The sequence below is a fragment of the Euprymna scolopes genome, chromosome 33 (genome assembly GCF_053919585.1).
Source record: "Euprymna scolopes isolate OS-2025 chromosome 33, ASM5391958v1, whole genome shotgun sequence".
In the NCBI taxonomy this organism is placed as follows: Eukaryota; Metazoa; Mollusca; class Cephalopoda; order Sepiida; family Sepiolidae; genus Euprymna; species Euprymna scolopes.
In genome coordinates this window covers 36,288,450-36,312,157 of record NC_136514.1, presented here as the reverse complement: position 1 = coordinate 36,312,157, position 23,708 = coordinate 36,288,450, and the positions used below count along the sequence as shown (strand labels likewise).

The 23,708-nt window shown below is 33.7% G+C and overlaps 1 protein-coding gene and 1 pseudogene across 2 annotated transcripts in view; one reads left to right on the top strand and one right to left on the bottom strand.

Moving 5' to 3' along the window:
* LOC145258192 (limb region 1 protein homolog) overlaps positions 1–23,708 on the bottom strand; it is a 170,501-nt gene that overhangs the window by 127,368 nt on the left and 19,425 nt on the right. The window lies entirely within an intron of this gene.
* Positions 12,608–12,834, top strand: LOC145258468 (U2 spliceosomal RNA; annotated as a pseudogene).

Here is a 23,708-nt window from a genome sequence, read left to right as displayed (position 1 = left end):
AGGTCAAGATCAAAGGTTTAGTTCTGTGTGAAGCGTGGGTATCTTTGTTAATCTTCGAATATTTATTCATGTTTGGCTTGGTTGTTTTGTAGAGGAAAAATGTTTTCTTTTGGCTTTGCAAAACAGGATTAAGTTTTGCAAGGAGAATTTGGGTGAAACAATAGCATCAATGTTTGGTACATTTATGGTCAGCAAGCCAGTATTTTCAGACAGCTGATCTGGTAGCACCAGTCTCCACAAGAACAGAGTTAGACATGAGATTAGTTGTTACTGCGGGGAAAATTTAGCTCCCAAAAAGGAGGCACTCTGGATTAAGATGGAAATTAATATTGCCTCAGTTTAGAAGGATTTTTTTTTTTTTTTTTACTGACGGAGGATAGAAAAGTCTAAAGTCTAGTACCAGAACAGATACGGCACCTTAGACCATAGTCAGATAGAGATACATTTGAATTTTTTTTTTTTTTTTTTTTTTTTTTTTTACTGTTTATTAACCCTAAACAAGGCACAGTACCACTAAGTCATAAGGGGTTACTAAAAGGAACCAGATTTGCCGGGATACTATGTAGGGAGTTGGGTAGCAAGAATGAATCAGATGTGATAGAACTTCCAAACAATCCAATTCTTAAATTTGGTTGTTGGTTTTTTTTTCTGGCAGTTTGCGACTTGATTGTATGAAGGATTGCCAAGTCAAATCTTTCGATGAAGATGAATAGGCTAGTTAAGAATGTTTTTTATTCAAAGATGAGATTTGCATTTTGACAAAATCTGAAAACTCCAGGTCATTGGCAACGATGATCTTCATTTTGAAGAATAAGTTTTTTTTTATTCATCAAAATGAGAACTCTACCAAACTCCTTCGCCAATTCTGGGTCTAAACACTTGAAAGTTTAGATATAGGTTCCTTGGACATGTATCTAATATAATAGCTTGATTTGAGCCCAAAACAATAAATGTTAAAGGGTCATAATAGGGGTCAAAGTTAAACATTTGACTTCTGCAGTCTATCTAATTATGCAGACACTTTCTGGTCTAAACATTTGAAATTTTACATAAAGGGTATTCAGAGATAGGGCAAGCTTTTTAATCAGTTTGGGTCGAAAATTTGAGCTACCAATATATAAATGTATGTATGTCTACCTAAAACTTTCGACAGAGGCGACGGATTTTCACAAGATCAGTATCGTTTTGAAGCTCGACCCTTCAGATGACAAATACCAAAAAATTGGCTAAAAGCATTAATTTCTTCACTCTCAACTGGGCACTTTTCTACAGGGAGGGGTCGCTTTTTTTCAGATATTTTTGAAAGTCATCCCCTCTTTTCGATTGTCTAGCCTTAATTTAAACCTACGTCACTTCCGGTTTGGCGGGTCTTAACAGCAGACTTCATGTTTTTTCCCATTCTTTTCCTCCTTCGCGGTACGGGTTCAAGCCTACCTTTATACTACCACTTTTTTCCTTTTTTTATTGCTTAACACACACCTCTGGGCACCCATGCTAGTATATATATATATATATATATATATATATATAGAGAGAGAGAGAGAGAGAGAGAGAGAGAGAATCTAAATTATACGCTTAATTTCCACAACTGTTTTAAACAGCTTATAATAAATTCATGTTCAGTTTTGATATTATTCATTTGTAATTTTATATCTCTATTTTCCTATATACATACATAGTTTTGCCAATATTAACAGCAATTTAAATAAAGAAAAGATCAATTACCTTGACGTTAAACTTATTAATTTTCAAGGAAGGTAATGAAAACCTAGCTTTTAAAATTACAATAGCTTTACATTAGAGATTCAAGAATCAGTGCGTCAACATAATTATAGTATTCACTCTAGGCAGGTTGAACCAGCTTCTTCCAAAGGAGAACGTCTCAAGGAAATAATTAAATTCACAGCACCCCCTCCCCTCGCCCCCAATCACTTGTAAAAGGCAACCAATAGGCTATTCGATTCCCATACACTCGTCTTAATCAGTCAAGATTATTTTAGAAGTGTGCATGTCAGCTAAAAAATAGCACAAAATAGTTCAATAGTCTGAAACATTGTACGTAAGAATAAGCTTCAAACGCTTTCATCTGTCGTTTAATATAAAAGTCTGGTTACAGCAAGATGGAGGCAACTTTCTTGTATCATATAAAAGGTAAAGATTCAAATAATTGAAAATTATACAGGTAAATGGAAGGAAGCAATAAAGTTAAAAAAGACAATTTGAATTGGAACAAGTGAAAGATATGTAATATAAGTTGTCCATAAGAAAGATGTGTGTATGTCCAGCTAAAATTGAGAAATATTCATGGTTGCAGTTTTCAATACAAATTATGTACTAACTTCAAGAAAACTATACAGAAACTAGTTATCTATGTGTAGGTGTGTACATACAGAGAGAGAGGAATGGGCTAAGCAGAGAAGAAAAGTGGGAATGGAGAGGAAAGAGAAAACTGAAGGAAAAAAAAAAAAAAAAAAAAACAATTACAGGTAGAAGTTTTAATAGAGTTACACTTTTATCCTATGCAACACCAGGTAGCCCTGCCAGTACATTTAAAAAGAATACTTAGAGCTAGATTAATAGTCCACAGATGGCAGGTAATTTTTTCATTGTACATAATAAATCAGAATTTTTAACACTATGAACAAAGTTTTTCACAACCAAATATTTCAAGTTTCGACTCAAGTTATCAAAGCTACTATCCATCTGTAATTAAAAATGTGCGAGTTACAGAAAAAGCAATAGAAGCGATGCAGAAGTTTAAATAATTGCCAATTAGGAGGAGAAGAATAAACGTTGAAGGTTAAAGTTGAATTTGTTGCACAAGCAGACAGGATGTTGTGCGAGAGGTCAAAAGGGTTAGGTTGAGCAAGAAAATTACATGTTTTTAAAAAGAATGCATTTGTTCAGACAATTGCAGCATGGTGTGTGTACAGATCCTATAAAGACATTTTTTTCTTTAAACCAATACAAAATCTGCATGACAGTATCACAATGTAAGTTTAGACATGTCTCTCTGCATGTCAGCACCAAACGTAGATTTGAAGAGATTACTCATTGCATTTTCTGAAAGGCAATAAACTATTAGATAACATGAGTGTATATCCTCCATATACCACAAACACATGTAAATTAGATGGCAAAATGTTAGGTTACTTATAAGAAAAATAAATATTAATCAAATGGAGATTGACGAATGGCTAAAGGCTAGTCAGTTGCTGAAATAGAATGAACACATAAATAAACAGAAAGCAAAGAGGAGTATATTGTTCATCTTCTTGCTCCCAGCCCAGAACAATTCATGTGGCTTCATTCAAATCAAGTTCATACTTTCAAATTAGGGTTGTTGAACGGTAGCAAGTTCTTCACCGCTAGGCTCCCCCTCCCCCCATAGGCAGGGGATCATCCTCACCAATAGCATCCGTGACCAAGTTAGGCAAGGAATGACGGCTAGATAGATCAAGCTGAGACATACGATCAGGTGCACAATCATCGGGCACAGTGCTATCATTGCTGAGTGGGTTAGAAGGGGGAGCCTGAACAGGTATAGGAGTATGAGTGGGTGGAAAGACAAGAGCAGTGCTGGGATTGCAAGCTGATGGTATGATTTGATAACAAGTGACTGCATTTGGCAGGGGATCATCCTCAACAATAGTATCTGTGACAGAGTTAGGCAAAAGGTTGAAGGCCAGGCAGAATATTTGAGTATTTAAACAGTATGCTCCGCTTTGCTTTCTGTTTATTTATATGTTGTTCATTCTATTTCAGCAACTGACTAGACTTTAGCCATTTGTCAATTTCCATTTGATTATGGCGCTACAAACCGGATCCAATAGAAATTGACAAATGGTTAAAGGCTAGTCAGTCATGAACACACAAATAAACAAAGCAAAGAGGGACATATTGTTCAAATACTTTTGATAATACAGAAGAGTAATGTTTATTTGGATTATTTGAAACACCGTTTTGATCTTGCATGTTATTTTCGTAACATCTGACCTTCAGATGTGTTACGTCGAGCTTGGGAATCTCTACAAAATATCAAACGGAACCCTTTATTTAATTAATATGGACCCGTGGTATTTAGCCCCAGGGGATGTCAAATCCTGGTGAAAATGAGCAAATGATGCAGTTTTAAGATTTAACATATATAAATTTGAGTTCTGCACCATGCAAAAAAAGAAATGACTGCCCATTTGACCCCCCCCCCTTTTAGCCCCAAAAGTCCAAGGCCTTAACATATTTCAATTTGAGCTCGGCACCATTCAAAACTGATAGACATACACAGAAAAGTTTGGACAAACCTGGTAAACATGTCCCAAAAATGGAGTGATTTTATTAGCCCTAAAAGAGTCCCGAGGCACACCCAAGAGTTATCACAAAGTATAGGCAAACAAAATTATATAGAAATCAGTTAGTTACAACTTTTCAGAATGTTTTATAAAAATCCAAGGCATCAATTTTTTTAATAAGCACAACATAGGGGACAAGCGGAGTTTTCCCAGAAAATCTGTTCTGTTACATTTTTACTCATATCATGTTTAATGTTTGTGCAAAATTTCAAAAAAATTCCAAGGCGTAGTTATTGAGAAAAGTGCGGACAGACGAATGGTCAAGGGTTAACTTCCAGGTCCACCCTCCTCTTGTCGGGGGACCAATAATTGTTCCAGATTTGCATTCAATTTGATCGATTGTCAATTAAGATTTACTAAATTTCAATTTGTTCTTCCCTTTTAGACATTTTCTAGAATCAAAATCACGAGAATTTCCGAAATGCCAAAAAGTTTTCATTAATAATTTCTTCCCTCAAACTGCTAGAGTTTGAAATTTCCCCCCTGTTTCCTGCTTCTCTGACTGTACTAAACTGCTGAAGTTTAAATATAATGTGAACAGACAATTCGCTGCTTAACTTCCCACAATCCCCTTGTTAAACATGGCTACAAATAGTAGCCACTTACATTCCAAGTGGCTATATGCCTTGTTTAAGAGGGAAGGGTAATATATTTTTATTGGAATCCCTTGAGATGAGTATTTTTTTAAATTTTTTTATTTTATTTTTATTTTTACACAGGAATCACCATTTATCAAGGCCCGGAGGCCACTTGACGATAAGGGTTAATGTGATTATAGCGTTTTTAACATAGGTAGTGGGATTTTTGTAGGTTGGATTACATAGGGGGACGGTTCACCAAAAACTTGTTTACATTGGACTTTAAGACAATCAGGTTGTAGTCACCTGGGAAGCAGGCCAACAAAAGTTCCACAGGCGTGCAGTTTTAAAAAAGAAGCTCTGTTCATGGAACCTACATTTAGGTTTAGGCACAGATAAAGAGTGTGGGAAACTATTAGTAGTGGTTCTGGCTAGATGAGTATTTTTCATGAAAGTTTGGTGAGGGGGGGAGACCACAGATTGGAGCTCAGACGAGCACCTGCCATGGAAATAACGATAAAGCAAAGGCAGGCTTGCAACATCTCTTCTGTGGGAAAGAGATTGCAAGGAAGAGAAAAGGGCATCCAACACTGAGCTACAAAGTCTGTTTTAAACTGTCATGGCAGGATAAGCTGCTTCTAGCAGCTCCAACCCAGATGTGGCAACAGTACTCCATCATTGGCTGTACCTAGCTTTTATATAGGTAAAGAATTGCATCAAGAGCGAAATATCTACTGGAGCGTTAGAAGGATCCTACCATTTTCCCAGCGACCTTGGCAACAGATTTGATATGGGTTCCATTTCAGATCGGGAGTAACGGTCAAGGCCAGAAGCTTATCAAAACATGAAGCCTCCTCAAGACAAGAGCCATTCATTTCAATTGATACCAGATGGGGATCAGAGCATTAATGATGTAAGGATAGAAGCTTGGTTTTAAATGCGTTAAAAGTAACCAGCCACCTCTTTCCCCATTGTACCATGTAGTCAAGATCAACTCTCGCATTCTTTATCACTTTTTTACAGTGGTTGCTGCCAGTCCTTGAAAGCAGCTTCAGTTTCAGTACAACTATTACATTGGAAGCAATGGAAAAAGATGATTTCTGTGTACAATGGCAGCAGCACATTCTGGAGATTTTTATATTTATTCGCAGACTTATCTGCATCTTCATAGTTGTTGTTTCACTATGTTTTGGCCAACTATTTTCTGTGGCTTTTTCCAGGTAGTTAAGCGCGACGCGATAGTAATGTTGAGTCTCTTAATTGTATCCTCAGTAATTACTCTATTCCATAGTTGCTGTATCACCACATTTTTGGCCAACTAATCCTCTGGTCTGCTTGTGAGTAGGATTGAAACCACTATCTTCAGACAATGTTCATCTGGAACCATAGAGATTCAATACCTCTATCCACTATGCCACAAAAAGATCACGTAATGGATTTTAATCAAGATTTGAATAAGGATTCTACACATAAGATTTATTAACATTATATATCAATTTTAATTTTCGTATGAGAACATGTAGTACAAAACTGTTCTGTTTGGGTGGATCCATTTTACGAGATTGAACCAAGACTTGATACGTAATCAAACAAATCAATAGAAAGTTTTTTTTATGGCTATTGATGCAATCACAGCAAGCAGCAATGACATGCATTATTGATGTGCAAGTGTTATTTTAAAACAACTTTGCAGCAGTTTTAAATCGGTACTTAATCAGAATTACAATAATTACATATAGATTTTTTTTTTTCGGACTACATGTAGTCAGCAGCAAATGATGCAGCCTTTTCACAACTAATATTGAAGTCGGAAGGGAGGGAGGGGTAAAGTGTTGACGAATGAGGCCAATCCAATCTCTCCAGTGGTAAAATTCAAACAGTTTAACATTGTTTACTGTCAGAAATCGTTACTAAATGCTAAACTTTAAAAAGTCTAATGAATCAGTTCCCAGAAGTCCATTTTTAATTAAAATTTAGCTCTCTTTAGTATACACACTTTTGTATTAAAGGGTTCTTCATACGAGTATTTTTTATTACCAATATATATATATATATATATATATATATATATATATACTAGCAGTTCAGTCCGGCTTTGCTCAGGCTCTATGTACTGTTCAGGTTTTATAAGTTTGACTCATGTCCAGGTAATCTACATCTAAATTTTCAAGTGTTTAGGCCCAAAATTGGAGTTTGGTAGAGTCTGCAAAGGACAACTCTATACTTTGAGCTCTTTACAGTCAAAGTTTTGCCCAAAAACTGATTAAAAAGTTTGCATGTCTGAATACCCTTTATGTAAAATTTCAAATGTTTAGACCCAAAATAGTTTGCTAAAGACAGCAAAAATCAAATCTTTTGAACTTTGACCCCTTGGCAGTCAAATGTTTGGCCAAAAACCGATTAAAAAGCTTGCTCTATGTCTGAATACACTATGTAAAATTTCAAATGTTTAGACCAAAAATTGACTGAGTAATTTGGTAGAGACCGCAGAGGTCAAATTTTTTAAAACTGACCTCAATTTTGACACCTTAACATTTGTTTGGCTCAAATCAAATTAAAACGTTTGATCCATGTCCAAGAAATCTACATCTAAAATTTCAAGTGTTTAGACAAAAAAATTAACGGAGGAGTTTGGTAGAGTTTTCAAAGGTCAAATCGTTGAACTTTGACCCCTTGACAGCCAAATTTCTGGCCTAAAACCAATTAAAAAGATTTTCCCAAATCTCAATACTCCTTTATGTTAAATCCCGAGTCTGGAGACTGAAAATTGACAGTAGTTTGGTAGGGAAATGTACACACACACACACACACATTTTCACTTTTATATAAACAAATTTACCTGGCCATGACACTGGACATACTAATGTTTCAGACAAATGATCAGTTAAAACCATAAATTCTTGTCAGGCGATTTAATAAATGGTTGCTTCCCACAGAAGAAATCAAGGTTGGAGGACTGATTTCTGTAGAAAGCACTATTTATTAAGTCGCCTGACGAAAACTTCTGGTTTTAACTGACCATTTGTCTGAAACATTAGCATGCCCAGTATCCGTTTTAAAGCATGTAAATTTCTTTATAAAAATATATCTTGCTCTTTTATAGAACACTCTTAAGTACCTGCTTAAATTTATTAGTTTTCACTCTTGAATACCTTTAACCTGATTATATATATATATATATATATATATATATGTGTGTGTGTATTTATTTATACAACATTATTGGCTACATATGTGCATACATGTTTCTGCTGCAACTCCTTTAGAGAAGCAGCATCTTCAGGATAGATTTTATTTCTTATGAAACCAAATTTTAAATAGTTCTTTTACACAAAACAAAACAGAACAGAACAAAATAGTATAGAGAAAGGGGTTGAAGGATAAGGGGAAGGTAGACCAGGTGCTTAAAATCTAGGAGGTCAACATCGTGAACCAAATATCACTTTTTATTATTCCTTTGACCATGAATATCAAGATGCTTATTTATGCTTGTGGTTTAGATTTTAGGGTAGTCAAATATATATTAGCAGGGAGATGCGACGTTACCCAGGATTGAATAAGGATCAATAAATGTTCCACACTACCAATACTTATCAAATACTTATCAAAATCAGTAAATTTGCCCATTTTAAAAATCAAATCGATCGATTGCCTACTCTAGTTGGGGACCAACTGCAGGGGCCTGGGAGGAAGCTTCACATGCGTCTCCAGTGACTTGGTCCACAATACATTGTAGTCCAGATTGCACTGTAGAGAACCTGCTGTGATTTTATAAAATTACTTTTTATATATAACGGCTTGAAGTAAAGTTTAAAATGCAAAAGTCAAGTATCATGCTTCAATTGTGCTCTATACAAACTTTCATTTAGAATGAGCCCCTGTCTTATCAAAGAGCCTAGTATTAAGGTTATATGCTGAACCCTTCTGCTTGTATGGTGATAAAACTTCTCAAAGGCACTTGTGATGTTAGACTGTATAAAAAAAATGTTAATTTTGAACAGTTCTTAAATCGAATTTTTTTTTTTTCTTGATCATCAGTATTTATTGGAGGTATTTCAATACAAAACCTGTCTACGAAAAATCGTACACTTTTTTTTTTTTACAAAGGAATCACCTGGAGGTCACTCGAGGATAGGGGTTAATGGGTATACATAAGTAGTTACTTAGGGGGATGGTTTGTGGGAGTTGAAAACTCCAGCCTAACTCGATTGTTGCCCTTTAACTTAGAAGAGCGACCTTCCTTTTTCCCATATTTTTTTCTCTTTTGCGCCTACCTTCAAGCAGTCAAAATGTAACAAACACCGCTCTGGGTGGCATAAGCCACCACAGCGCCCTGACTAGCCAGTCAGCCTTTCGCAGCTACCAAGCGCAAGTAACGAACTCTTATTCTAACGAACTCATTTTTTCTATCGCTTTTTCATGTATATTTATGTAAATAAATTTCATTTCTTTCGCCGATATATAACGGTATATTTTCGTCCTCATTATGCGACCTTTTGCCTTTTCAATTCCTCTACCATTAAATACATCCACCATCATACACACAGGGACGGGGGTCGTCTATCACACAGCAGACCATCCTGTTCTCCAACAGGTTCATCAAGAACTTATTTGCGTTGGACTTGAAGACAATCGAATTGTGAATTGTAATCAGCTGGAAAGCAGGCAAACAGAAGAGAGTTCCACAGGTGTGCAGTTCTAAGAAAGAAGCTTTGTTCATGGAATCTATGTTTAGGTTTAGGCACAGATAAAGAGTGGGAGAAATTATTAATAGTAATTTTGGCTAAACGAGTGTTATGAAATTTTTTTTTTTTTTTTTTTTTTTAAATCAGCCTCGCCATTTTGAAGTTCATAAATGAACTCACACACAAAATGCCTTTTATATATAAGTATGTAGAAAAGGCAATCTGCATTTTGATTGAACCGTCTATTTTTATACATATACTTATTAAAAAATTTTCAACACCTAGTTAATTAATCATAGAATATTTACACCAGTTAAAATGAAATTACTAAGGTAAGCATCAAGTATAAGTGGAGCAATCCAGGAAAAGTAGCACTTTCCTTAATATCTTTGTACAGAAGCCAATAAAAAGGGAGCCTTCAGACTGTACCGAACTATGGTCATTTCATATGCTGCCAACATGTTGAATGGATTTAAAAAATTCTTTCAAACTAACCTATCTCTGACCAGGTGTTTATTTATTCCTTGTTCTTTCAAGTCTGTATCACTTTCTCCTGTTTTCTTAGATTTCCCCTGTGACTTGAATGTGATACTTCAACTGCTCTGTATCTACTAACCCAAGAGTTTTCATCCATTCTTTCAACGTGGCTATACCATCAGAATCTCCTGTTCTACACGAATCTCCTATACTGTCCAGATTTAAACTTACTTTGAGCTCATCAGATTTAAGCACGTCTAAGATTCATAGATGCCGGAAAAAACCTACTCTACTAGCTTCTTCCCTCTGGCTGCTAGACTTTTGAATTCTTTTCCAGTTTCTGACTGTACTAATATGCAGAAGTTCAAATGTAATGTGAAATCTATTATGAGAACGGTAGTCTGAGGAATCCAAATAATCAATCCTCATCTCAAAAATTCAAAAACGAAGAATATGATACAAAAACAAAAAAAAAAAATTAAAGAAAATGAAGAGTAAAATGCTACTTTTGACTTTGTATTTAATTATTCACGCGTTTTGTTATTAGCTAAACAGATGGCAAAGACAAATATGAATATTGTTATTCATTCGAAATGACAATGGACAAGATGAATGCTTGGAAATGCTACTATGAAAAATTATTGAATACAGTTTTTATAGAACCGAGAAAATCTAGAGGTTGCGAAAGCAGTATCTGGTTTAATTATAAGAATTAAGAAATAAATCCTACAAGAAGCTTTAAGATGAACGGCTGGCGAACCCTCAGGCTTTGTTGCAGAACTATTAAAAGCCGCGTATAAAACAGGCACAGAGATGATCACCGATTTAACAAATCATTAAAAAAGGTAATTACGAAAAAGTAAGGACCTAGGAACTTGGTACGAATGAGCTGTTACAACAGTAAAGAGGGAAACCCTAAATAAAAGGTAATTACAGAGATTTAAAGTTGATTAATCAGGTTTTGATGCATACAATAATAATAACTACCGGGACCTGTGGAAATTCCACAGGAACTCATTCATATGTAATATAGTGATGGTGGCATTCTGTGGATGTTCAGCATAAATGGAGACGCCCTGATATTATTGTAGCTTCTTTATTAAAACTACAAAAGTATTTACCTTAGCTAGCAGCGATACCCGGCATAGGCCGGTCATAAAATATGCTTAAATATATTTTAATTTATGATGACTTCGTATATATTATTCTAGAGTACATTTTCTATTGATTCTTATAAAGTTGTGATTTCAAAAATGAAAAATATATCCATATGACTTGGGTGCATCAGCTTGAATTGAAACAAACTTATGAATATATATAACTTGAGTTTCTTCATTGCAACGGAAACCAAAACTTGTGAAGAATTCTTGGTAAAATTATTTCTTACAAGAAATGGAAGGTCATAACAATTAAACGACAGTCACTCGGAAGAAAAAAGATGTGACACAAAATAATACACACGCTACCATACCATATTAATATACAGATACTAATAACAATAACAAATTTGTACATTAACATCCTCAGCTAATTATCTTCGAAAAATGAAATTTTATTGTTTGGATTATATGTGAACACCTTGGAAAACTTGCTTGAAAGAAAAACTATTTTAGGATTTAGAGTGGGAGATCAGTGTCATGTATAAATTTAATGTAAAATGATAATCATTTCTAGGCCATTCTAACCTTTTAGCGATGTTTATTTTTTAATCACTACCTCTGAATTCGATTGATAAGATCATAAAACCATATACAATCGCTTAAGTAGATCCTTAAAAAAAAAATAAAAATAAAAAAAATAACTGCGCAGAATTTATCCGATATAGATTAATATTTTTGTTAACTGCTCTGAAATATTAGAATATCTTGAAAATAGGACATTTTACAATAAATTTGTGTGAAATCGATCCCTCTGCTCTACATTTTTAGATAATTGCTGCGTTTTGGGTTTTTTTTTTTTGGAGGGTGTTCATGAAAACAAGAATCTCAGTTGATCGTGATGGGGGCGGGGATTAGTGGTGACCAGACAAAAGTTCAAATTAATGCAAACATGAACAAAAGCCTATCAACAAAAAAAAAAAAAAAAAAAGAAAAAAATCGTTTCATATTTAAATTTTTTTATAATTATCAATAAACGTTTATCAGTAATTTTTTCTTGATAAAAATGTTATTTTCAATTTTTTTTTTTGCAGTACTTTGTAAATGCTGCATTCTTATGAAATTATCAGTGCTGTTTTTTTTTTTTTTTTGCTTGTTTGTTTCTCACCAATTTGCAATTCTTTTGTTGTGAAAGAAAAGGTATTATTAAAGTTCTGCACCCTATGCTAATTCATCTAAAAAGATGAATGTGATTCTCCATTTTTAGGTCATTACATGTAAACAACCTGAAAATTTTAATAGAAATAAAACAAAATCATTTTACATGAAATTTATATGCGAAATTGATCACTCTTTTTTAACCAGATTTTTTAAGGACACGTACCCAATTTTGTCAGTTTTAAATCTTAGCTACATTCATTGTTCCTTCTTGGCCTTTTGGTCAAGATCAAAGTGTAGTATCTGTTCTTCAAATGCTGCACTTCTATTTCTTGTTCTCTTTCGGTGGAGGAGAAATCCTTCACGACTGAGACAATTTTTATTTTTGTACCTTTTCTCCACGTTAATAAACGACCCTGGTGTCTAACTGTCCCGTGGATAGGCATAGTAAATAGGTACATTCATTGTTCCTGATAAAACTTTAGTATAAAATATTTCATTGTTAAAAGTCATTAAACACACACACACAAACAAACTACTAACATTAAGTCTGGGTGGTGTGTTTTATGATTTTGCCAGTCAGGGTTACAGGTACAAAATTTAGTTAACTGTCCTAAAAAGTTAGAATGACCTGAAAAAGGAGGATCATTAACTTTATATATGCATCTATTCCTATTTTAAATTCTAACAAAATTTTCAGCGTGTATATCGCCTAAAAGAAAGTAAAATCTCTTTTTGTGTAAGATTTTTATCTATATTTTTCATTTATGCTAAAACGATAAAAAAAAAAAAAAATACATGATATTTATTGATTTGAAACTTATCAGCAAAACTAAAATACATACCCCCCCCCAAAAAAAAGTGTATTTTTACATTTTTTTTTAAATATATCCACATGTTACATGATTTTTTATGGTAATTCAAAAATGAAAAAACAATTATATAGCTAAACATTCAGAAGTTTTAAAAGAATCGGAATCGGTTACTTAAGTCAGAATCGGTTGGTTGGTTGTTTTACGGCATATCAACCCTTTTCGGGTTATTTATTAGCGAATTCAAAAATTTAAGAAAAATTTTTTAATAGAATATATTTGCTGTTTTCAAGTCGGTTTCTATTTAACCCATAGTTGGGGCCCTAACAGATACTACCACTCCAGGTCAGAGGGCACCTGGGAGCAATGATAATTAAAGGGTGGCTCCATACTCCCCAAATCCTGCAAGCTGGGGCCTCACCACTGGATATAGTTTAAGGTCATATCCAGGATCAAGTCAGAATCGGGAAAAATAATCTAGTGGGCAAAGACCTTTTCTCCTCCCTCTCTCCACCTACTTTTTCATAAAAGACATTGTGAGTCTGTTCTATTGTTATTTTCATGGTTGGTGCCCGACTGAGCTTCAATCTATAACCTCCCCCCCCAAAAAAAAATATTTGCAAAAAACTAGCTACAGCAACTGTCAACAATATCCCTCACTTTCTATCTGTGCATAAAACTAAACAAATTCCATGAGCAGAGTTTCTTTCCTAGAACAGTCCGTCTGTGGAACTCAATATCAACCGATTATAACATGGTCTGCTTCAAGTATAATATATAAATAAGTTTTTGCTGAGCCATCCTTTTATATAATTAAATCATACCAAAGTTCCACCATTACTGATCAGTGTTATCTCACCGTCTACCTAAAAGTCATCATGTAACGTAGCTGTTGCATCGCAAACGGACAAATAAACAGGAACAGATGTAAATAAAAATCTGGGTCAGTAGTTTCTTTCAACAAAATTTTTTTATTTACCCCACAAATTGTTTCGACACGACTTAAAAGTCATTCGCCATCGTCCATCTCGTCCAGTGTACACTTTTCTTCTCCGAGCTCACGCCGGCCGTAGCCAGCCATTTCTCACCTTAGCGTTTAAACGTCCATTTTCTTCAGCGTTGCACTTTGCTTCTCTCCCAAGCATATGTTGCATTTTTCTTTTTTCTTTCTCTTCTTGCGCACACTTTCCGATTTGCATATGCAGTTTCGACTGCTGTTGCTACTATCTTCGCACGCTGGCTATCCTTTGTTGCTGCCGATACTTCCCCATGCGCTCATATGCACTGTTACAATTAACCCTGATCCTAGAATGGCCTCCGTGTCTTAAGTGGTGACTGAAATGTGTGTGTGTATATATGTGAATAAAAATAAAATAAAAATACCAGCGATGGTTGACGTTATGTTGTTTTAAGAAAGAAAAACAAAAGAATTTATAAAATGATCAACGTTTCGTCCCTATTGCAGGAGACATCAGGATATTAAAAGAAAAAATGCAGAAGAAAAAACGATCACAGACCATACGCGGGTGAAAATATACTTATTAAAAAATTTTCAACACCTAGTTAATTAATCAGAATATTTACACCAGTTAAAATGAAATTACTAAGGTAAGCATCAAGTGTAAGTGGAGCAATCCAGGAAAAGTAGCACTTTCCTTAATATCTTTGTACAGAAGCCAATAAAAAGGGAGCCTTCAGATTGTACCGGACTATGGTCATTTCACATGCTGCCAACATGTTGAATGGATTTAAAAAAATCTTTCAAACTAACCTATCTCTGACCAAGTTTGTTTATTCCTTGTTCTTTCAAGTCTGTATCACTTTCGGTTTTCTTAGATTTCCCCTGTAACTTGAACATGATACTTCAACCGCTCTTTATCTACTAACCCAAGAGTTTTCATCCATTCTTTCAACGTGGCTATACCATCAGAATCTCCTGTTCTACACAAATCTCCCTATACTGTCCAGATTTAAACTTTGAGGTCAGATTTAAGCACGTCTAAGATACACATTACATATCAATCATATGATCCTCATCATTTTTCTCCATGCAACGCATGCCTTCAATCCTTACCAGTCAGGTTTCACTTCCATACATTACACACTACTCACAAGCCTGATATAGTCTTCCCTTGGTCAAAAGTATTAATGATCTTCTGATTAGTAATGATATATTTTAATATTAAAATCCTACCCATTCCGACCAGAAACTGCACGCACATTTATAGTTTCTGCCTGGAATGGGTAGGATTTTAATATGGTTTCCTTTTCATCCGCGTATAGTCTTTGACCGTTTTTTTTCTTCTGCATTTTTCCTTTCGATATCCTGATGTCTCCTGCAATAGGGACGAAACGTTGATCACCATTTTATAAATTCTTCGGTTTTTTCTTTCTCAAAACAATATATATATATATATATATTATACACACAAACAGGCCGCCTGGCATTGCCTGGTCATAGATTACGCTTAAATATGATATTTTGATTTGATTAATGCAGATTTCGTATTTATGATATATTGGATCCAATATATAGTAATGATTTTAGTTTTTTTTGGTTTTTTTTAACCAAAACTTAGCTCACAATTTACTTCTTTTACGTTAATGACTGTACTATGAACACATGTTTACTGCAAAGTTAAAAATTAAAACATGAACCAATAGCTATTACGTCACACATGCATATTCATAATGCCATCGTTCGACCTTCACCTGGTAAATTTTATTATTTTTTTTTTTAATTTGCACACTTTTATAAATTTTCCACGGCTAAAACCCAAATATAAAATGTTTCACATCGGTTCAAATACCCTATATATGTAGTTTCATGTCTGCAGATCAAAAATTGACAGGAGTTTGGTAGGCAAAATATTTTAAACAAAAATATATGCATACATAAATATAGAAAAAGTTTTGTTTACTATATGCCTTTCATGCAAATATTATGCAAGTATAAATCATGTAGAATATCTGCATGAATATAATTACACATAATAGTTAACTAAAGATCATCCCATAAGAAAACTGAAAAATAAAACTAATAGGGAATTAAAATGAATATACAAATTATCTAAATCTTTTGCAGATGAATGCAATTCAACGACTCATATATAACAAAGTTCTTTTTAAATAAATAGAAAAGAGTTTAATATGAATATCAATGCACTAAAAAAAAAAAAAAAAAAAAAAATTATGTGTGTGTGCGTATATATAAATACACACACACACACACACTAGCAGGACCAGTGTCCAAGCGGTGCACAGGAAAATGGAGGAAACCAACAATCATAAGCCCCAGAAGTAAATTGACTAGACTCTTCAGTCAAATTATTAAGTATTTATCCAAAATACAGATATTTGTAAAGAGAACTTTGGGTCATATAGTAAAATGGAAACAAAAACAAATAGTTACTTAAGTAGATGCTGTAAGTTCTGAGGAGAGGGGTTTTCAACTCGGACTTAGGGTTAGTGGAAGAAATAATCTTTTTACAACTTTCCAGGAATTAAAAAATCACCCTGTCCCAACTAAGAGACATTTTCTTTTTGTTTTTTTCTCCTGTGTGTAAAGACCGCTTCGAACGAAATATTTTAAATAGAAGTGTCTTAAAGACAGTTTCAGCACATCGAAAGTATACAGGATGCAGTGCTGTTGCCACATCTGGGCAGAAGCTGCTAGAAGCAGCTTATCCTGCCTTGACGGAGTTCAAAATAGACTTTGTAGCCTAGTGGGGGATGCCGTTTTCTCTTCCCTGCAACCTCTTTCTCACAGAAGAGATGGTGCGAGCCTGTCTCTGCTTTATTATTTTCATGGCAAGTGTTCGTCTGAGCTCCAATCTATGGTTCCCCCCCCGTCCTGACTTTCACGAAAGCTGAAACCATTATAAATAAATTCCCCCCCACCTCATTATCTGTGTTTACCCTAAATGAAGATTCCATGAACAAAGCTTTCTGAGAACTGCATGACTGCTTTCCAACCAACTACAATATGGTTGTCTTCAAATCCAACGTAGACCAAGTTCTTGAAGAGCGGTTCCCCTTAAGTAATCCAATTTACCAAATTTCTACTACTAACATGTTCTTCCCTTTAACCATTGTACACTCATTAACCCTTATGCTGGAGTGGTTTCCAGGCTTTGATAAGTGGCGACTCCTTTGTAAAAAAAAAAAAAAAAAAATGTAGGTAGATAATAAAATTTGATTGTGTTTAGTATAAATCATTTGTTTTTGTGACAACTTCTTGACTGTCAACTATTCTGTACTTTTACCAAGTGAGAAAATACTTATTTTAAAATAGAGGAGTGGGCTTGGTCAGCATTAAAAGCTAGAGGTGAGTTTATCTAGCCAACCACTCCACAAAAAAAATAATAAATAAATAAAAATAAAAAAAAAATTGTCTTTTTTTGACTTCCAGAGTAAATATTAATTTCAAAATATTAATTTTAAAATATGGGGGGGGGGGGGCTTAGTAATAATAATAATAATAATTATAATTAATAATCTCAACAAATAAGATAAGTTTGGAAGCTGTCCAACACATGCCAGCATGTAAAATGGATGTTAAACGGTAAACTGAATATGATGATCATAATGCCTTAGGCAAACAAACCTTCATCTCACTATGCATGTAAAATTAACTATATGTATGTTTAGAATATTTGTACGTACTGGATTCACTCATCAACTAAAGGCCCAATTATTATAAATTTTAGAACACATCTGCTAGATCTGAAGATGGATAATGTTGGCTATATTTAGTTTTATGCAAAGGAAACAAAATGAGAAGTAAGGGATACTTTTGTGAAATTTAAACAATACGTATCAGACATCCATTAATAGAGATTCCTCAAATTTTAATTTATTGCGAGCGTTTTAAAGGAGTTTTTAGTGAACCCTGATTATGGTCACAATCTCTCCTTTGAAAATTCTGATATTTCAGGTTTGCATTAAATTTCATCCATTAATCACTAGGCACCAAAATTGCCGAGATTTCACTTTAAGACATCTTAAAATTTAAATTTTAGACATTATCTCAAATAAAAATAATGTGATTAATTTCCATAAAAATTGGAATAAGGATTTCGATAAAAAAAATTTACTCGCATTATATCTTGTATTATGTCAATTCTTCAGACTACTGTTCTCATCTTGAGTCTTACTTCCCGCTTTGGTTAATGTGATCTCAGACCTTCAGATGTATCTTATCAAACTTTGTAATCTGCACATAATTTCTAATGGAATCCTTTATTTAATCCACGGTTGTTGTAACAAGAGCATGCTACCCTCATATTCACAAGTTCAGCAGAAATGTTCCAGAGTTCGACAAGATATACGTGAAGAAGGTCAGAGGTTACATCAACCGAAGCGTCATGCGAATAACACTCAAGATGAGAACAGAGTCCGAAGAATATAAATAATCCAAATTATCAATGCTCATCTCAAAAATTCTGAAACACATTGATTTTAACCCTTACATGGGAGCATAAAAGTGGTGCATAACTTTTGAGGGGGAGGAGGAGTGATTCTTTTAGTTTAGTATTGCAATAAACTGTAAATTTTATTGCACATTACACTTGTTGATACACACACACACACACACACACACAGAGCTTGTTCCTTCCTTAACCCATACATTATGCTTTGAAAAAGGCCAATTACAATTTTTTTGAAGAGGAGTGACCTCCCTTTCATGTAGCCTCGTTTTTGAAAATCCTTATAATATGATCATTATAGTAATGATGTGAGAAAGGTCTTAGTCATTTCGAAGGCCAACGGTTCTTCACCGAAGAAAGTCAGCAAAACATATTAAAAAAAAACATTTGAAAGAAACAGAACACCATTCACCAAGAGATGAGGTGCTGGACTGAAGGAGTAAATTAAAGATGGTCTTTTACAATATGATTTTATTTGTATTGGTAACACAATATTACTTTTTGGGTTAGTACTTATTAATTTATCTCATTTGGGTCAGTTCTATATTTAAAATATGATGAACACTATTTTCATAGAAATATTAAACTCATTTACTGCATGTTATTAGTTTTTCTGCCCCCCCCCCAACCAAAAACCAAATTTTTTTTAGCTATCCAGAAAAATATCAGCTTTATCAAAGCATATTTGTTGCTTAAATATATTTCCCATTCTGTGAAATTTCCACAGGTCCTGCTAGTATTAAAGCCTGCACTGAAGTGAAACTTATAACACTGACGGATTCTTCGGATGCAAGTATGCCGTGAAAACTTCAATTTTATTAATGAAGTATGTATTTTAAACTGCTCTACAAATTCACCATCGATGCAGGGTAATTTTGCTATATCAGAGAATCAAATCAGAACATGTGAGGACACGTTGATTCTATTCACATTTACACAATGACATTTTCCAACTTGTTATTGACGATATCCACTGCAGGCAATATTTTTAATTCTGAATAATAAAATGTCAAAGATCGACCTTCCATGTTTATTGCCAATGCCATTATTCTTTGTGTCAATACTCCAGTGTTAATCATTTCAGATATGGCTGCTAGCATTTTACATAAGTGCTCCAATCCAGATTAGCCCTTATTTGGGAACTGGATTCCCCCCCCCCCACATTAAAATGTCCATTACTAACAATTACTATATTGTCCAATTTCTACTGTAGACTCTTTAACGCTAATCCTAGAGTAGCCTTTTGGCCTTCATAAGTGGTGATGCCTATGTAAAAAAAAAAAGAAAAAAAAAAGGCGGATGCACCCTCAGCAACATTCAAACATTGTACCAAATTAATCTTTTTACCAAAAATATTTTTCTTTTTATTCAATTCACTCAATACTTTTTTTCACATATTTTATTTGGTCTTTACAGAGCAAAAGTCAAACAATTGCAATGTGTAGTATCTGCTTTGTCTTCGATCAGAGAATGAGAAATCCTTCTAAACATGGGCAATTTTTTATTACATCTTTGAAAACATTACGTAATTTGAAAATTAAAAAACCCGAATGCTATATGATTTGCTTTTTTTTCTTTTTTTTTTTTTTTATTTTATTAAATAATCAAAATCATTTGGTTTCTGAGTTTTCTGTTGTAAAAACAAATTCATAGAAGGAAGTGTTTTTTTTTTTTTTTAATTCTTTATTTTGTTGTTGGTATCAATTCAAGGGATTGACCCTTTATGGACAGAGAAACTTCCGATGACGTTGATGGTTGGTGTGAAGTCTGAATTAATGTGCAGTGCTACACATTAAAATAAAGAGAAAATCTTCTATGAATGTTATTTTTACAATAAAAAAAATCTCAAACAAAATATTTTTTAATGATTTTAATCTATCTATCTAAATAAAATGAACTCATTTTTTCCCCTCCGAGTTTGACCTTAATAGGATTGAAAATAGACATTTTATGCAGATGTACTATGCACAAACTGCATCACGATATCTGAGGGGTGTTATAAGCATATTACCTATCCACTACCTTGCTGATCAGAGCTTCCTATATTTTATCTGGTGAGAGTTCACTGCCAAAACTGGTTACGATCAATGGAAGTAGTAACGTCTTCTCTCTAAAAAATTCATACTTCCACCACCACCCATTTACATCGTCCGTGACCGTTCACAGGAGAATTATGAACCAACGCCGATTAAGGTTTTTATAAAAACTGGACTGCAATTTGTGAAACGCACCACGCTTACTTTTACATTGGTTAAAAATAAAAACAAACCAAGAAACTTAACATTTTCTTTCATTAAAATAAAATTATACTTCAATTCCGTTCCATTTCGTGTCCTTCGACAATTTTAACAGTTTCTTTTGATTTTTTTGATTTTGTTTTTTTGAAGTTTTTACTGTAACTTGTTTTTCATTTTCACCATTTTTCCATTATTCAATTTTATTCCTCTCTTTCCGTTTTTCATTTTTTTCGGCAAGTTTCAGATCGTTTCTTTTTAATTTTTATTCATTTATTTATGTTTTTCTTTTTACTTTCCCTCCGTTTCCCTTTACACGATCTTTCCATCTTTTAATTTATTTCTTCTCTCTTTCCTCTTCCTTCGGCAAGTTTAATATCGTTTCTTCCTTTGTAAAACAGCCTGATTCAAATAGATCAATCGTTTCCGTTACATTTTGCTTTGTTCGATGCCTTTCTATTTTCATCATTTATTTTTTCCTTTTTTCAAGGTTTTCCTTACAGGCGGCACCAGGAACCCATTTTTTTCCCCCCATTCTTCATTTTTCTTCGTTTTTTGGGGTTGGAAACGGCCGTCTCACGTTCGTATATAACATTTTCTTAGTAGATTTCAGGGTGCTACAGCCGCGATGATGGAGATTCTTCCATTACACCAAATCGACCCACAACAACACATGCCAGGGTACAACTAGTCATTTAATAAAAAAAAAAAAAAATTGGCATGAGATTTTCGGAAATCGTAAAACTGAATTTCACATGAAGATGATTATATCCAAAAATTACAAAAATCGATAAAGTAGAAAATCATTTAAAGAAAATAAAAAATAGAATTTGATGAAAATCATCGTAAGACACAGGAAAGTTTAGAAGGGAGGTAATTTTCTGTTTTGATTTAAACAAGTTGGGGGCAATTTTTCACGATTAAAGTTGTTTTGTTTAATAATTCAGTACTATTCAGGTAATTTCAACTGCATAATTTTGAAGCTAACATTGTAACTTATTAGAATTGACAAAAAAATCAGTTGAAACCATTGTTTTTTTATTTTAAAACTATTTATCAACTACAAAATTTTGCCCTAATTCTGCAGAAGCACCAAAAAATTATATAACATTCGATTTTCTAAATTTTCAAATTAAACATGGGCAAATTTTATTTTTTATCCCAGTCCAGGATGCTATCTTTTAAGAGAACTGAATTTTCTCCACATTAAAAACCGACCTTGTAGAGAGGCAAATAGGACCTAGCTGTACTTACCTAGCATTATCCAGAATATAGTGAAGTCATTTTAGTTTCTAATTTTTATTTGTTCACACATTTTTTAAACAGACTACTCTTTTTATATTTAAAAAGAGTTATCCCCCTTGCTAAGTTTTAATTTTAGGTGATTATTATTAAATGTTTCATATTAGCAGTTGCCTGAGCCAGCTAGCACTTAAGTATATTGCCACTAACACGGTATAATAATAAATGAAATTCTACGAATCAAAAGCAAAATTTAATTTATCAGCTTCAATGCTATTTTGTCTAATTTTAGTTTGGTTGTTTTATGGCATATCAACTATTTTTGAGTTATTTAATGCTGAATCCAGTCATTAATGCTCCAAGTTCTTTACATCTCCAAATATTTATTCAGTGTTTGGGTCAGTCTGCACTAACCCTACTTTAGGCTTAACTGGCTTCCACCAGATGGAGCAGATTCATGAAAGTATGAAATTCACAACCAGTCCACAGTCACATGTATATCCCCATTAGGGAGATGACGTTGGGTTTTTGCAACTCTTGCATGGAGGTGTTGACGTCCTTACATACAACGCTGGGAATTCCCAAATTGGCGACTCATTTATTAATAACCAGGCTCAACATTGCTTAACTTCAGCGATCTGACGGGAACCGGTGTGTCAACGTGATAATGCCATATTTATTCATTTCATGGTGTTTGGTTTGGTTGTTTTCTAAAGGATAGTTGTTTTTGGCTTTGCAGAATATTCGAATTTTACAAAGAAAAAAAAAAAAAAAAAAAAAAAAAAAAAAAAAAAAAAAAGCATCCATGTTTACTGCATTTTAGGTCAGAAAGTATCTTCAGACACCTTAATCTGATAGCATCGGGTGAGGGGGGGGGTCTCATTTTGAAAATCCAACACAATACATGTAATCATCTGTAGACTGTTTCAATTGTTGTATAGAGTATTTTCACTTCTGAAAATAAATATCACACATCTTCACTCAGGATTGGATGTCAAATGTTAAAAGACTATTACTCATCCATAGGTCACACCTCCGTCCCCAACCCAAGGCATTTGTCCAAAAGTGTTGCCTTCAGAATTTGACCTATACAGAACTGTGTATATATATTATATATATATATATATATATTAGTGATGGGACGATTCCAATATTTTTTAAAATTCAATTACTGATTCCGTACTAAAATCCTGATTTCGATTTTAAATCTCTAAATATTTAACTATAAAGTTATTTTTTCCCTATTACTGTAAAAACATGTTAAATGTGCATATATTTTCTCAAACGTAAAAACACATGTGAGGGATTGATCTACAGATTTTAGCTTTACTGGTAGTTTAAAAATTAATATTTATTACTACCAGCAGTGGAAGATCTTGTTTTAAACAGAATCAAATAAAGATAATTAAAGGAATCGTCTTTGGCATCGGAAAATATGCACAAATTTTCCCCGATTCTGATACCTCCAAAAGTTCCGACCTTTCCGTTTCCAATTATTTCTTCTTAACACTATATTTTCCAGGTTATATATATTCAAAGCTTTAAAAAAAAAAAAAAAAAAAAAAAAAAAAAAAAAATGAATTTAACAAGGTTCATATAAGAGTGCTCAATAATAAATAGAGCAAGATATACTTTAAACATTTTTAG